General features: G+C 49.4%; 1 long non-coding RNA gene across 1 annotated transcript; it reads right to left on the bottom strand.

Moving 5' to 3' along the window:
• Positions 1–4,398: 4,398 nt before the first annotated feature.
• LOC141369944 (uncharacterized) lies at positions 4,399–9,001 on the bottom strand. Its single transcript, XR_012373552.1, has 3 exons — positions 8,721–9,001; positions 8,239–8,329; positions 4,399–5,232 (listed from the first exon to the last, which is right to left on the bottom strand). It is a non-coding gene; the product is annotated as an uncharacterized lncRNA (long non-coding RNA).
• Positions 9,002–13,639: the final 4,638 nt, after the last annotated feature.

Here is a 13,639-nt window from a genome sequence, read left to right on the forward strand (position 1 = left end):
TATTCTTATCCTTTTTTTTTTTTTTTTAATATACTACAGAGGGTCTCTGAGGGGGAGCACTGCTGGTTTCATTCCCAGAGCAGGGTATGTCTCTGGGCACGTGTGGTATGACAGGCCCTGGGGAGGGAGCGGGGGCAGAGCCCTCAGCTCAGGGCTGAGGCAGTCAGTGGAGCAGAGGGGTTTTCTTTGCCCCCTGAGAGCCAACCTGTGGGAAGGTGCAGCCATGCCCTGCATTCAGGCTCCAGCAGAGGTAGCCTCGGGTGCTGACCCACCGGCCAAGCTCTCCCTTCTGCCTACCGCAGACCAGTGATGGCAGGTCTGCATAGCACCCAGCGGTCCACAAAGGGCTCCTCCATCATCTGGTCAGTGCCACCCTGTGAGGCATTTAACGTGGGGAAAGGGTGGCACCGAGAGGGAAAGTAATCTGTGCAAAGTAATAAGCAGAAGAGGCTCTTGAGCCCAGACTGGCAGGCTCCAAGGCCAGTGCTTGGCTCTCCATGGCCTCGCTGTTACCCTGCTCCTGGGGGAAGACAAATCCTGACCTCCTGGGGGCCCTGGAGTTCTCTTGCTCATCCACACTGCTTCCCACAAATACGAACACGCACGTTGCCACACCCCACCTCTATCTTACCTCCGTTCTTGACTGGAGCAGCGGTTCTTCCTACACCTTCAGGTTCTTCCCCCATTCTTCAGGGCAGACCCTCCTAAGGCTGTGAGGTTGCTGGCTCTTAGCTCCCCCTCCGTCCGCTCCCATTCACGCACCTCCATGCTGTGGTTAAATGCTGGTGGAAGAAATAGAAGTATCCGGGGTGCCTGGGTGGCTCAGTCGGTTAAGCATCTGACTCGGTTTCGGCTCAGCTCACGGTCTCAGGGTCGTGAGATCGAGCCCTGCGTGAGGCTCTGCACTCAGCATGGAGTCTGCCAGTCCTTCTTCCTCTGCTTCTCCCCCTGCTTGTGCATGCGCTCTCTCAAATAAATAAAATCTTTTAAAAAGAGAAAGAAAAAGAAGAGTCCCACCCAGCAGCATGACAGACACGGCTTCCATCTACCGACGGAGGTACAAGGGTCCAAATAACGGCATGAGTTGCAGTGTCTTCATCAAGCACACATCTTCCTACCTGCCCACCTGATCTGAATAGAATGGAAGCTTGGTGACCATAGTCCCCAGCACGAGGGGCTGAGTTCGAACATCACCAGCAGTTCTAGACATTCAGTACAGCCCAGGCTTCAGAGATGCTTCCGGCACACTGTTCACATGCAGCCTCAGAGGCCCAGCGAAGAGAAAGGACTTGATGCAGCCACCTGTCAAACCAGGCAGAGCAGGACTCAGAGCCATGCCCCTTTAGGGGGCTGCTGTGGATTGCCAAGGTTTGTGGCCAAAGCTGTTTCCTTGGCAACCGGTCTTTCTGCCCAGTCCACCCCTTGGGTCACCCTCCCCGGGGCTGTGGGTCCCGGCAGCCCCTCCCGGCCTGCGGATTCCACAGGCCGAGCTGCCTCATGATTACCACTTAGGCCACAGCCTGGGTCTGGTCTCCAAAGACTCTCCCAATTTTTGTCTGTTTTACATTTTCCCAGACGTCCTTTGAGGCAAGAGAGTACCTGGAGTGATTCACATTTCTCTCTCCCTCTCTCTCCTCTTTTTTAGTGAATGAGAAAATGAGTGAGGAATTGGCACTTGTCCAAACAAGTGCCAAAGGAGACTGGATCCCAAGGATCCACTTAGAGGCTGGGGACGTGGGAGCAGCCCCTCAAGCTGAGGTAGGGTGAGCCAGCATTAGCTTTCTCCCCCACCCCCAGGCCCAGATGCCCACGGGGCACTCCAAGGCTGCAGGGTGGGGCAGTACAGGAGCTGTGGGAACCTTCTCAGTAGACGTTCTTCCACAACAAATTCCTCGTCAGAAAAGGCTCTGTGCCTGTCGTCTGAGGAGGAGCTAGGTTGCTTTGCTGTTGACTTTGCTCTTTTAAGGGATTCCTGGGTCCTCCCTCCTCCCTCCCCCCCCACATCTTCCTGAAGTTTCCCTGGGAGGCCCAACCTCCAGCAGCCTTAGGGACAGAGGCCGGCAGAGGAGCCAGCTTACAGGATGGGAGCTGCCAAAAGGAATTTTTGCCTTAATTTTACGAACCTCTCCCTCTTCTTCCTCTAATTGTGACCATTTCCTCTGTCGGTGTGTATTCATGTTTTCTTGGATATCTAACAATTGAAACGGCTTTTCCCTTTCAGAAACACTCACATTCAGGTTACCGGCATTGCTTTGGTTTTGGTTTTGGCTTTTTTTTTCTTTTTTCATCTGCTGCCAATTAATGGAAAAAATGAGCTGGATTTCTTTGAGGGGGAAAAAAAGCCTCCCTGCCACACAATATCTCGCCCTCAGCATTTTGTCTCAGAGCACAACCTCCAGCCACTAACAGGCCGAGTTGCTCAGAGCCACGGGACTGGGTTGTTTTGTTTTGTTTTTTGTTTTGTTTCTTTCTTTCCCTTCTTTGCTGGCCTCATTATTGGCCATAATGCCGTTACCACTTCAGCAGCTCTATCCTTGAGCCCTGAGGAGTCAAGGGCCTTTTTGGTAACCCCCCACCATAAGATGGTGGCCACAGAAAGAAAGGAGGCTTTGTGGGGAAAAAGGGCCCACCTGCCTGTCAGGAGAGAGCTTCATGGAGCAGCCTTTCTAAGGAAAATGGTGAAAAGGGTCTGGGGTTTCAGGAAGGTGGGGCCAAATGGAGCTGAGCTATGCATCCCCTCCCAGGGCAACTCAGGGCTGGTGCCCCTCTGTGGCCAGTGAGTGAGCAAAGAGGAATCCTTATCTAGCTTCTAGCAAGGGCCTTCAGTCAACAGGTAGAGCCCTTGGCAAGCATTCTGCTTCTACTGCGGTCACAGGACCTGGAGATTCCCTTTTTAAGATTTTAACACCAAGCTCTGGCAAGCTCTCCAGGACGCTCTCAAAAGCGGTTGCTGTCCCTTGTCCAAGGGCCTAGCAGGGACGGATGGCCAGGCTTGCCATTTGCTCTCACAGACCCTAGGGAGACCCGGCAGGCGGAGCAGGCTGACATTGGAGTTGGCCCATAGATGCCCATGAAGCATCCCGGCTGGATCGGGCGGCAATCCAGCAAGCTGCCATGTCTGTCTCTTCACCCTTCCAGATTTAGTCATCAGCACAGACCGAATGGACCAAGATGTCCAGAAGGAGCCAGCTCAGCCCAGAACCTTAGCTGTCTGAGCACCTTCCAGAACCCCATGGAGATCCACTCAGGTGCTCCTGGGGCACGGGTAGCAGCCCTCAGCTTATCCTTCCCCTCTCTTCAGGGCTGTGGGTCACTGCCAAGAGCCTGTGCCAGCCACCTACTGCTAAAAAAGTGTCCTGTAAAGCTCTAATTCTGTGTGATAAGCTGTATAATAATGTATGTTTAATGTGAAGTTTTAACATACAGTTGTCTTGTTTAAATGGACCTCATTGAGCACACGTGTTATTTCTTTGTAATGCAACCATGTGCCCTAGAAATCTAGTTTGATTACCTTCTGCTTGCAGAAGCTGAGGTTCTGCCATCATCTCCCAAAGGTGAATTGTTACAGGAAAAACAGAACCTCCTGCTTCCTAATTAAGAGGAAGATAGAGCCCTAATGAGCTCGTTAAATGAAAACAAATTAATTTGTTCAGCAAACATTTGTTGAGTGCCTGCTAGTACTCGGACCTAGTGGATACACAGGTGAATGAGACCCAGACCCTACCCTCAGGAAGTTTCCATTGTGGGGGAAAAACAGAAAGCTACACCTGGTGTAATAGGATGGGGCCAGGAGCGGAGGAGGCCCAGATGGGGGAATTGAATCTGCCTGCAGCCGTCAGCAAAAGGGCCTTGAAGGATGAGGGCTGGGCGTTCCAGGCAGAGTAACAGGTGCTGGGATCATCCTGGAGAGTGGAACGGGCCGGCAGGGTGCAGCCTGCCGCAGCAGGAAATGACAAGGCTGCTGGGTCTCTGAGGGCTTCATCCTGTGGAGGCAAAAGAACAGAGCAGGGCAAGGGGAGGGGCCTTCCTTCGTCTCCTCTAGTCCGGAAGCAATTCCCTGAAGACTTGGGAGGTGCTGGCCTCCTGTTTTCTGGAGGGGGTGATTACCAAAGGAGAGGCACAGGGTCTCCCATCATTTGCCCTCACCCTAGCAGCATGATGACGTCATCATGCAGCCTGAGGTAGGAAGGGCGAGGGACGGTCTACGGCCCAAGCCCACCCAACAACGACCAGCACCTGTGGAATGGCCACTGACCCCCACCTCACCGTGTAGAAACTCATGCCTCTCCTGCCCCTCTCTCCCAGGGAAACGGCCTTCTGCCCCCACAGCAGGCCCCGTCCTCCCCCACTGCCCCCAGGACTCAGGCTTTGGCCCTCCCCCTCCGCTTTTCCAATAACCCCAAATCCACTCCTCCAACTCCCAATCCCAAACCCCTCAGAGCACGCCCCACACCACAGCCACACCATACCACACCACACACACACACACACACCCCCACCCCCCCCACCACCACCACCACCACCACCACCACCCCCGCCCCCGGCCAAGGGCAATGCCAGTGTGCTCTGCAACCAGGAATTTCCTGAAGGGCAAGGAGAAAAGGTCTCTGGTGGTTGCCTCTAAACTCCTGCTTTATGTTCTAGGGAGTGTTTTATTTCTGTTTCAGTTCAATTTAACAAACACGGAGCATGCAGCAGGGCCTGTGACAAACTGGGGACCTGGAACAGGAAGTTGGGCACAGGAAACATCCTCAACCAGAGCCGACAGGAAGCAGCCAGTGAGCAGCCAGATGCCCGCCCCACAGCATCTCTGCACAGAAACCCAGCAGTGCAGGCTGGAAACTGAGGTCCAGAGAGGGACAGGGGCTTACTTGAAGCCACACAGCAGTTCCATCCCAACATGCCGCAGGTGCTTGAGGGGGGGCCAGTTCGGAGGGTCACCTTGGCCAGCGTAGCTCTGCAAAGACTGGGATAGGGGTGGGGATTCTTCTCGGACAGTTTATAATCCAGTTCTTTCTCGCTGGCTCCCTCCTGAGTGGAAGCATCCCAGGCCTGCAGTGATTGGTGTCCTTCCTCTCTCGCTGCGGGGGGAAGGGGGGGACAATTTTGAAGGGATCTTGGTCCGACTGGGCCGCAGCTGGTCACCAGTGTGGTTCTGGCGCCCTCATGTGGTTCTCTTCGGCATTGCAGCCAGGTCCAGGGCGGGGCGAAGGCAGCTCCAAGTCACTGGGCCTGTTACAGAAAGAGAAACAGGCCCAGAAAAGGAATAGGCAGGCATGTAAATAGATAAACAGCAGGCCAGTGGAGTGGTGGGCGATGGGAGCTGTAGCAGAAGTATGGCCAGCAGAGGAAGGGACAACTGAACCAGGCATTACATGCAGGGATAGGGACATCTCAAGGAGAGGAACTGGGAGTAAGCAAGAGCAGGGCAGGAGGCTTCCTCTGACTCCCAATCCAGTGCTCTCTCAACTGCCTTCTATTCTAAAGCCCCAGTAATCCATGACACCTGAGAAAGAAGGTCAGGCAGAATTAGAATAGCTCAGCACAGAATACTTTGATGCAGTATTTTTTTTTAAATTACTGACTTTCTGATGATAAAATTAATATTTATTCACGGAACTAGACTTGTATTTCAGGAAAATGTAAGGAAGAAAATGAAAATTATTCTAAACTCAAAGAAAAGCACTGTTAACATTCTGTAAGTATCTTCTCAGTCCTTTGTTTTCTGTGCATACATATTTTTTTCCAGCTTTATTGATGTACAGTTGACATATTGTGTAAATTTAAAGTGTACAAATGTGATGATTTGATACATGTATATATTGGGAAGTGATTGCCGCAATAAGATTAGTTAACACATCCATCACCTCACATAATGACAATTTTTTGTGTGTGTCATAAGAACATTTAAGATCTACTCTCTTAGCTACTTTCAAGTGTATTGTTAACTATAGTCACTATGCTGAATATTATATCCCCAGAACTTACTCATTTTATAACTGTACCCTTTGTACGCTTTGACCAATACCTCCACATTTTGCTTCATCCCCCAGTCCCTGGCAACCACCATCTACCCTCTGTTTCTATGAGTTGGCTTTTTTTAAATTTCCAAACATAAGTGAAATCGTACAGTATTTGTCTTTCTCTGCCTGACATTTCACTTAGCATAATGTCTTCAAGGTCCATCCATGTTGTGGAAATGGCAGAATTTTTTTCTTTTTATGGCTGAATAATATTATTTGTATTTAAATACCACATTTTCTTTATCCATCCATCAAAGTAGAAATCTAAACTTAGATTGTAACATGATTTTATTTATTTTTTTTAAAGATTTTATTTATTTATTTGACAGAGAGAGACACAGCAAGAGAGGGAACACAAGCAGGGGGAGTGGGAGAGGGAGAAGCAGGCTTCCTGTGGAGCAGGGAGCCTGACGTGGGGTTCGATCCCAGGACGCTGGGATCATGACCTGAGCTGAAGGCAGATGCTTAACGACTGAACCACCCAGGCGCCCCTGTTTTATTTTTTAAGGTTTTTGTTATTGTTGTTCATTTAAGTACTCTTTACACCCAACATGGGGCTCGAACTCACGACCCCAAAATCAAAACTTGCATGCTCTTCTGACTGAGCCAGGTAGGCATCTCATAAATAAAACTGGGCTCATGCTGTGTTTATATAGTTTTATATTTCATTTTCTACTTAAAATAGTGTCTTCATGTTATTAAATCTATGATATGATTTTTTTTCTTAGCTGCATGATATTCTACTTTAACTCATTCAAGTTTTTGTATAGCCAGCTCTGCAGGGAGTATCTTTCTTCGGAAATCACTGTCAAAAAAGGGGTGGGGGAAGAAAGAAAAAGAAATCACAGTCCATATTTCTGGGTTTTTTTCCCTTAGGAGAAACTCGTACAAGTGGCATTCCTGGTCAGAGGCTAGGTATACCTTTAAGGTTTCTCATCTTCCAGAGAGACAAATTTATATTCCACTGCTATGTCCCCCCAAAGTAGAGCCATTTGGCTACATTAGAGAACTTTCAGCAACTTAGACTTTGCCTAAAATGTGAGGCATGAGCTAAGCAGTTTCCTTTCATCAAAGCCTGAGTTTTGGCATGGGGCCATAGGGGCGGGACAGGAGGCTGCCTGGGGTCTGCTTAGAGGTGACCCATCATGCGCCTCTAGCCCAGGACTGCGGAGCTCTCCAGGATGCAGGACTCTCCGTGCCCAAACTGGGATGGTCTCAGGCAGACCAACACAATTGGTCACCCTCACCACCAGCTCCTGGCATAACCCTCAGCCGGCCCCTAACCCTCTGCCCCTGTGAAGGTGACATCCTGGGTCGGGGGCGGGAGATAGGGGACCTGAGAGGCTGAGAAGGAGCCCTGCCCTCCTGGAGTTTGGGAGGCAGATGACAAGAGGAAAAGCTGTCACGCTAGGGGAGCACTGGGGCAGGGGGCGGGGGGAGGGCAGGCCCACATCCGAACCAAACTCCATCCTTTCCAGCTGTGTGACCTGGGCAAGGTGAAAAAGCTTCCATTTCCTCCACTGTCCGACGGCAGAAGTGACCTCCCGCGGTTATTACAAAGATTACAGTGTTGGATGAATGCCCTCAGCAGGCGTAGCTTCATCAGCCTCCAGAGAAGTTCAGCTAGATCAGGTGAGTTTTATACAGGAAAGGCAGGGCCCATTACAGCCACAGAAGTTCAAAGGAAAGAGGGTCTGGAAGGGCCTCCTTTACGAGGTGAGGAGGGAGTCCGTTTGAGAAATTAAAAACATCGCAGCTCTACTAAACATCTGCAAAGTAAGGGGCAGAGTTTAGGATCCTTTTCCTCTCCAGCCTGAAGTCCAGAATGGTTCTTGCCATTCTCCTACTTGGACATCTTCTAACATCTCATCTTTGTGATTTACATTAATGCTAACACATTATAGTTATAATTTAAATAACAAGCGTCCGTTGTGTTTACCATATAAATAACTACCACATTTGTTGTTTGCTTGAATATTAAACCTGTGTGTTGTCTTTGTTATTTAAATATCAAATCTATGCAGTGTCTTTACTGTTTAAATATTAAACATGTATCCTGTTCATGATCTACCCTCTGCACCCACTAGACTGTAACTAGAATATAGACGCCACACAAGCAGGGATCTCAGAGAGCTTCTGGCACACAGTAGATGCTCAATAAGTATGTGTTAAGTGATATAATGATGATAGAAGTCCCCACGGATGGCGGGCTTACTCTGTGTTCCTTCGCCTTGTGCACACATTGGTTTCTCCCGATGAAAACCCCACTGTACAGATGAGAAACGGAGGCTCAGAAGGTGAAGGGACTACGAGGAAAAGCAGAAATTAGATTTAGCAGTGGCTGTCCAGAGCTCGTGCTGTGTACCTCACACCCCAGAGGAGGGTCACAACCCACAGGGAGCAGGAGGTAGAAGGAACTACATGGTCCCTTCTCAGGAGCATGAGAGAAGGGTGACATTTAGAGCTTTGGGTGACCCAGCCCCTGAGCTCCACACCCACTCCATGAAGGAGAATGAGCCTCTGTCCTGCTGGATCTGCCATCCTGGGGAGTCCCTTCCCAGGGGCTTAGAAGGTGGGCACCAGCCAGGACCTTCATTTTGAAGATGGGGGTATCGAGGCTCAGAGAGGAGGAGAGCTTTGCCCCAGGAACACAACCAGGAAGTGGTGGGTCTAGGATTCAAACCCAGGTGTGCTGACCTTGCAACATGATGCATCTCTTGTAAAATGCAATTCCTAAGTTCTTCCTCTTGGAAATCTTGATTTAGTAGGTCTTGGGTGGGCGCCGGAAACCTCTATTTGTAACAAGTTCCTCAGGGAAGTCATATGATCAGAGAGTCCTGGGTAAAGGGCCAGTCTGTCCTCCAGTCACCATCCACAGATCTTTTTCCCAAGTGCTAAGCACCAACTGCTCAACTGTGCTTCTGTTCTCAAAAATGGTGGACACGGTAGGGTCCCAGCCGCACCTTAGGTACTAAACTCAAGCAGGTCACAGGGCTTCTGTGAGCACACAGATTATGTAAAAATTAGAGGAAGTAACTATCACGTAACTGCTTGGAAAGCCCACAGAGTATTGTGCAAATGTTTGATGTTATTTTATTGACTCAGCCCTTGCTAGATAAAAATGTGTTTGTATTTCACAAAGTATGTGTCACTTAAATACCAAGTAAGGTGTTCCATGATCCCACCCAGAGGTCAGCAACCGTTCTGAGCCCTGAGAGCTACTGGAAGTGTGCCTGGGACAAAGGCAAAGTTGGGGGATAGGAACAAATCAGGGAGAATGAGAAGCCTGGTGTCTCTTTCCTTACACACTCCTTCCCATCTTATGTTTATTCTGGAGGGTACTTTATTTAAATTCCAGTCATGATTTGTAGGTCACCTCTCCCAGGTAGCTTTCCCTGATTGCAGCCAGTGCATTTTCGTTCTCCTGTGGACACTTATAGAACTTGGTATGTGCCTGTCTCAAGTGCTGAGTGTTTCTCCTTAGGGCCAGACCCCAGTTTCCCCTCTGGGCTGCATGCTCTTTCACGCACACCCACTTGAGCCCTGTGGGCCCCTGTGTTTCGAACTTTAGGTCACTGTTATGAGTCGGAGTATCAATGCAGAGCTGTTGTTCCCCAAAATTGCCTGAGAAGAATCTACCGGGACTTGTGTTAAATTCACACGGGTCAACTGGCCTCTCCCCTTGAGATTCTGATTTCGTAGGAGGTCTGACTTGGGACTGGGGATCTATTTACCAACCTTCCAGGACCTGGAATCTAGCTTTTCAATCAGTAAAGTGCATACAAATCATTTGATCTCAGTAATACAGATCCTCATGTCCTAGGGTCTGGAGCAGGCTGGGAAGAATAGTTTAGAACCCGCCCCCGGAGGGATGCGGAGGCTGCAGGTCCAGGATCACAGGCGATTCTTACCTTTAGGCCTGCTAGAGAAGCCAAGATTTGGTGCTGTTCTCAACCTCAGCAAACCTGGGTAGCTTTTAAGACATACTGAGTTCAAAAAAGAAAAAGAAAAACAAAAATACCCCACAAACTATACTAAGGTCCAGATCCCACTACAGACCAATTTAAATCAGAATCACTTAGGTTTTTTGGTTTGGTTTTTAAAGTTCTGAATGATCAGGTGTTGAGACTCACTGATTTAGTAGTTCCCCACCAGCACAGAAATAAATTAATGAATAAATGTAATAGAATAGACCATCCCATAGACTTGTGGGCTAGAAACTTTGACTCGATTATGTGCACTGTATATGCAGCTCATGTGAGTTGCTAGATCAATGCGGGTCTGAAAATGAGTGGAAAAGCGACTACATCCTGGAGTTCACAGACCAGCCATGGGGACAGACAGACTGAAGGAATTCAAGGACACCCCGGCTCTGCCCCCACCACCACCACCCTGACAGCACAGTGGGGGAACTCTGCAGCATCGGCAGTGAGGTCACGGTCAGGGAAAGCAGCAACAAGCCTCTGCATAAGCTGAGCAATGAAGAGTGAACAGGACTTTGTCGCAAAGCAGGCAGGGCCTTGGAAGCCCAGAGGACGAAAAGTACGCAGTTTGGAGGTGGGTGAAAGGTTCAGGGAAGGGAACTGGCGGTGGCTGGCCTTGGGTCTGGAGCCTGGGGGTGTGAAGGGGAGTGGCAGAGGTAGGCCCAGACAATTGCAGGGACCTGGGGAATGTGAGCCGAAGAGAAAGGAAGGTCACTGACCCCTCGCTAGGGAATGACCGCAGGTGACTTTATCTTGGCTCACAGTAGCCGGGACGCCACTGATAGATTGTGTAAAGCTTTTTTTGTGGACATAAGGGCCCCACGGAGCCTAAGGGCACTACACAACTTTCTAGAAAGCATTTGGCAGGAGTGGGGGTAGTAAAGGGTGCTTAAGCAAAGATCCATCAGCAACACTCCTATGTTCCTTCTCCCAAGACCCCAGACCCTCTTGGGCAAACACCCTGTTTGCCAAGCACTGAGTTGGAGGGCCAGAAACAAGGCAGACAGCTCTGCCCTAGTGAGCTGGCAGTGAGAAAGGATTCACCCTCATCAATGCCTATAACATAAGGCAGGAGCTCGGAACTGCCCCAAACTTTGTGCTATGGGAAGGCAGAGGCAAAAGCCATCAATTTTGCCTGGGTTGGTCAGAGAAGGCTCTTCCGAGAAGGCTCTTCTGAGAAGGCAAAGAGCCTTGAAGGGTTAACATGTTTAATTGGTGAAGAGTTGAGGCACCTGGGTGGCTCAGTCAGTTAAGCATCCAACTTGTGATTTCGGCTCAGGTCATGATCTCAGGGTCGTGAGATTGAGCCCTGTGTTGAGCTCTGCACTGGGCGTGAAACCTGCTTAAGATTCTCCCTCTCCGTCTCTCTCTGCTCCTCCCTACCCTCTCTCTCTCTCTCTCTCTCAAATAAATAAATCTTTATATTTTTATTTTATTTAAAAAAATTTAAAGATCTTATTTATTTGTCAGAGAGAGAGTACGAGCAGAGGGAGTGGCAGGCAGAGGGAGAAGCAGGCTCTCTACTGAGCCAGAAGCCCGACACGGGGCTCCATCCCAGGATCCTGGGATCACCACCCAAGCCAAAGGCAGCTACCTAACTGACTGAGCCACCCAGGTGTCCCAATAAATAAATCTTTAAAAAAAAAACTGGTAAAGAGTCAATGGTGAAAGGGGAAGAGGCTTAAGGAACCAAGGATTTGCAAAACACTGAGAGACTGCATATGGCTGAAGCACAGAATGTCGTTGGTCATGAGGTAGACAAACGGGCAAGAAGGGCCAGGACACAGGTCAGCCCTCATGCCAAGTTAAGAAGTGTAGATTGACTGGAGAGTCAAGAGGAAACCACTGGAGGTTTTTACCCCGAGGAGTGAGACGATCAAAGGTAGGTTCTAATATCCTCTAGGATCTTATCTGACAGCTGATATGGAGGCTAGAGGTATGGAGAAAAATTTAAGAGGCTGAAGAATGAAAGAATTAGTAGATGAGGACAGAAAAATGAAAGGCTACCTTTATGATGAATCCTGAATCAGAAAAGAGACGGTTTTGAGTTCCAACCTTCCTATGTCCAAGAAGAGCCAGTTAAGGGCCTGGGGGTTTCTGACCAGGAACTAAGAGTTGGAGGGGCAGAGGCCTGCACTGTGGCCTGCAGCCTGAGAGAAACAGACTGGCACAGCTCCAAACACACATGTTCCTGTTGGCCTGGGAGCTCCTCACTCCTTTGAGTCCATTGTGCCTCAACTGTATATTTACTTTCAATCTTTCCCTCCTCTTCAGGTTTTACCACAGGAGACTAAGTCCATTCTAATCTGGAATAAATTATTTATGTGTCTGAACACTCTGGATGCCTGCCTGATTTATTTTTCGAATAATACATCTGAACAAGAATTCACACAAGACAGGGCAAACATAATTTTGAGGCGAATGCCCTTCCCCAAATATTGCCCAATCTATCATTCCAAACCACTGTGTGGCCTTGTCATCATCCTGTGGAGCCCTGAATCTATCCCTGCACACTAATTAGATGCCAAGTGCCTCTGACAGTCGAGATTTGCACTATCAGACCCCACTACCTGACCTTTACAATCTTATCTCCTGCTACTGTGACTTTCTCCACTGGCCCAAATTCCAGTCATTCAACCAAGGCCCAGTTCAAACACCTCCTACCCTATGAAGCCATCCCTGGTTCCCTCTCAAGGGGGAAGGCCCCTCATGCTTCCGAATTTCCAGAGTCTTCTGTTTTTATGTCCCTCATTAGACTCTTAAGATCCCCCAGGAGAACTTGGGCATGAACAAAGACACACAGCAGGTACCTCAGGAGAGTTAGCTTAAATTAGGGGGCATGGTCTCCCACATCCCAAGCAGCAGTTAAACAGGCCAGCTCAAGCAGACCAAATTTTGGAGTTGATATCTATAAAGTGCTGTCTGGACAAGTGGGCAGGGAAAGCCACCCACCTAGAGCTAATCTCTGACTAATGCCTCTTGGACTAACCCCAAGTGAAGTGCATATCCTTCACACGTATTTCACAAGTCTCCTGAAGAGCTTCTCCTCTCCAGGCTGACCTGCTTCCTTCAACCCCTCACACCTGTTGTGTGCCTTTCAGTTTAGGAGTTAGAGTCACGTCATTATTCCTAGTGATGCTGACAAGGGCCAAAGGATGCATGCAAGGTAGGCATTATTTTTCAGATACGGATTTGGGGCTTAGGAACCAGTGACTTGTCCAAGGTCACTCCCAGAATTGTCAGAGCTATTACTCCACCTAAGCCTTCCATTTCCCAGTGCAACAGAGTCCAAGACCTGCAAGTTGTCAAGTTGAAAGGAAAGAGACTTGAAAAGCGATTTGTATGTCCTAAAGCATACAAAAGTGTTCCTCTGTGGCCTGCGGTACCAGTTGCTGACAAAAGGCCACTTTGAGGGTTTGATGGAATCTAACCAAGGCTACAAGGGGGAGCCAGGAGAGGCACTTTCAGGTTTCTGGCGTTTGCACCCACAACTGTTCATTCCCACTGGCACTGCCTCAGGCTGCACGCTGGAGAAGGCGTTGACTAGTTGTGGCACGGCACGGCCACCGTATGGCGCCAAGGGAACGGTGCTCTGGTAGGTGGCGCCCCAGTGCCTTACGACAGGTGTGGTGG

The sequence above is a fragment of the Callorhinus ursinus genome, unplaced genomic scaffold (genome assembly GCF_003265705.2).
Source record: "Callorhinus ursinus isolate GAN/ISIS: 27379988/994484 unplaced genomic scaffold, GSC_fseal_2.0 scaffold24, whole genome shotgun sequence".
Taxonomy (NCBI): Eukaryota; Metazoa; Chordata; class Mammalia; order Carnivora; family Otariidae; genus Callorhinus; species Callorhinus ursinus.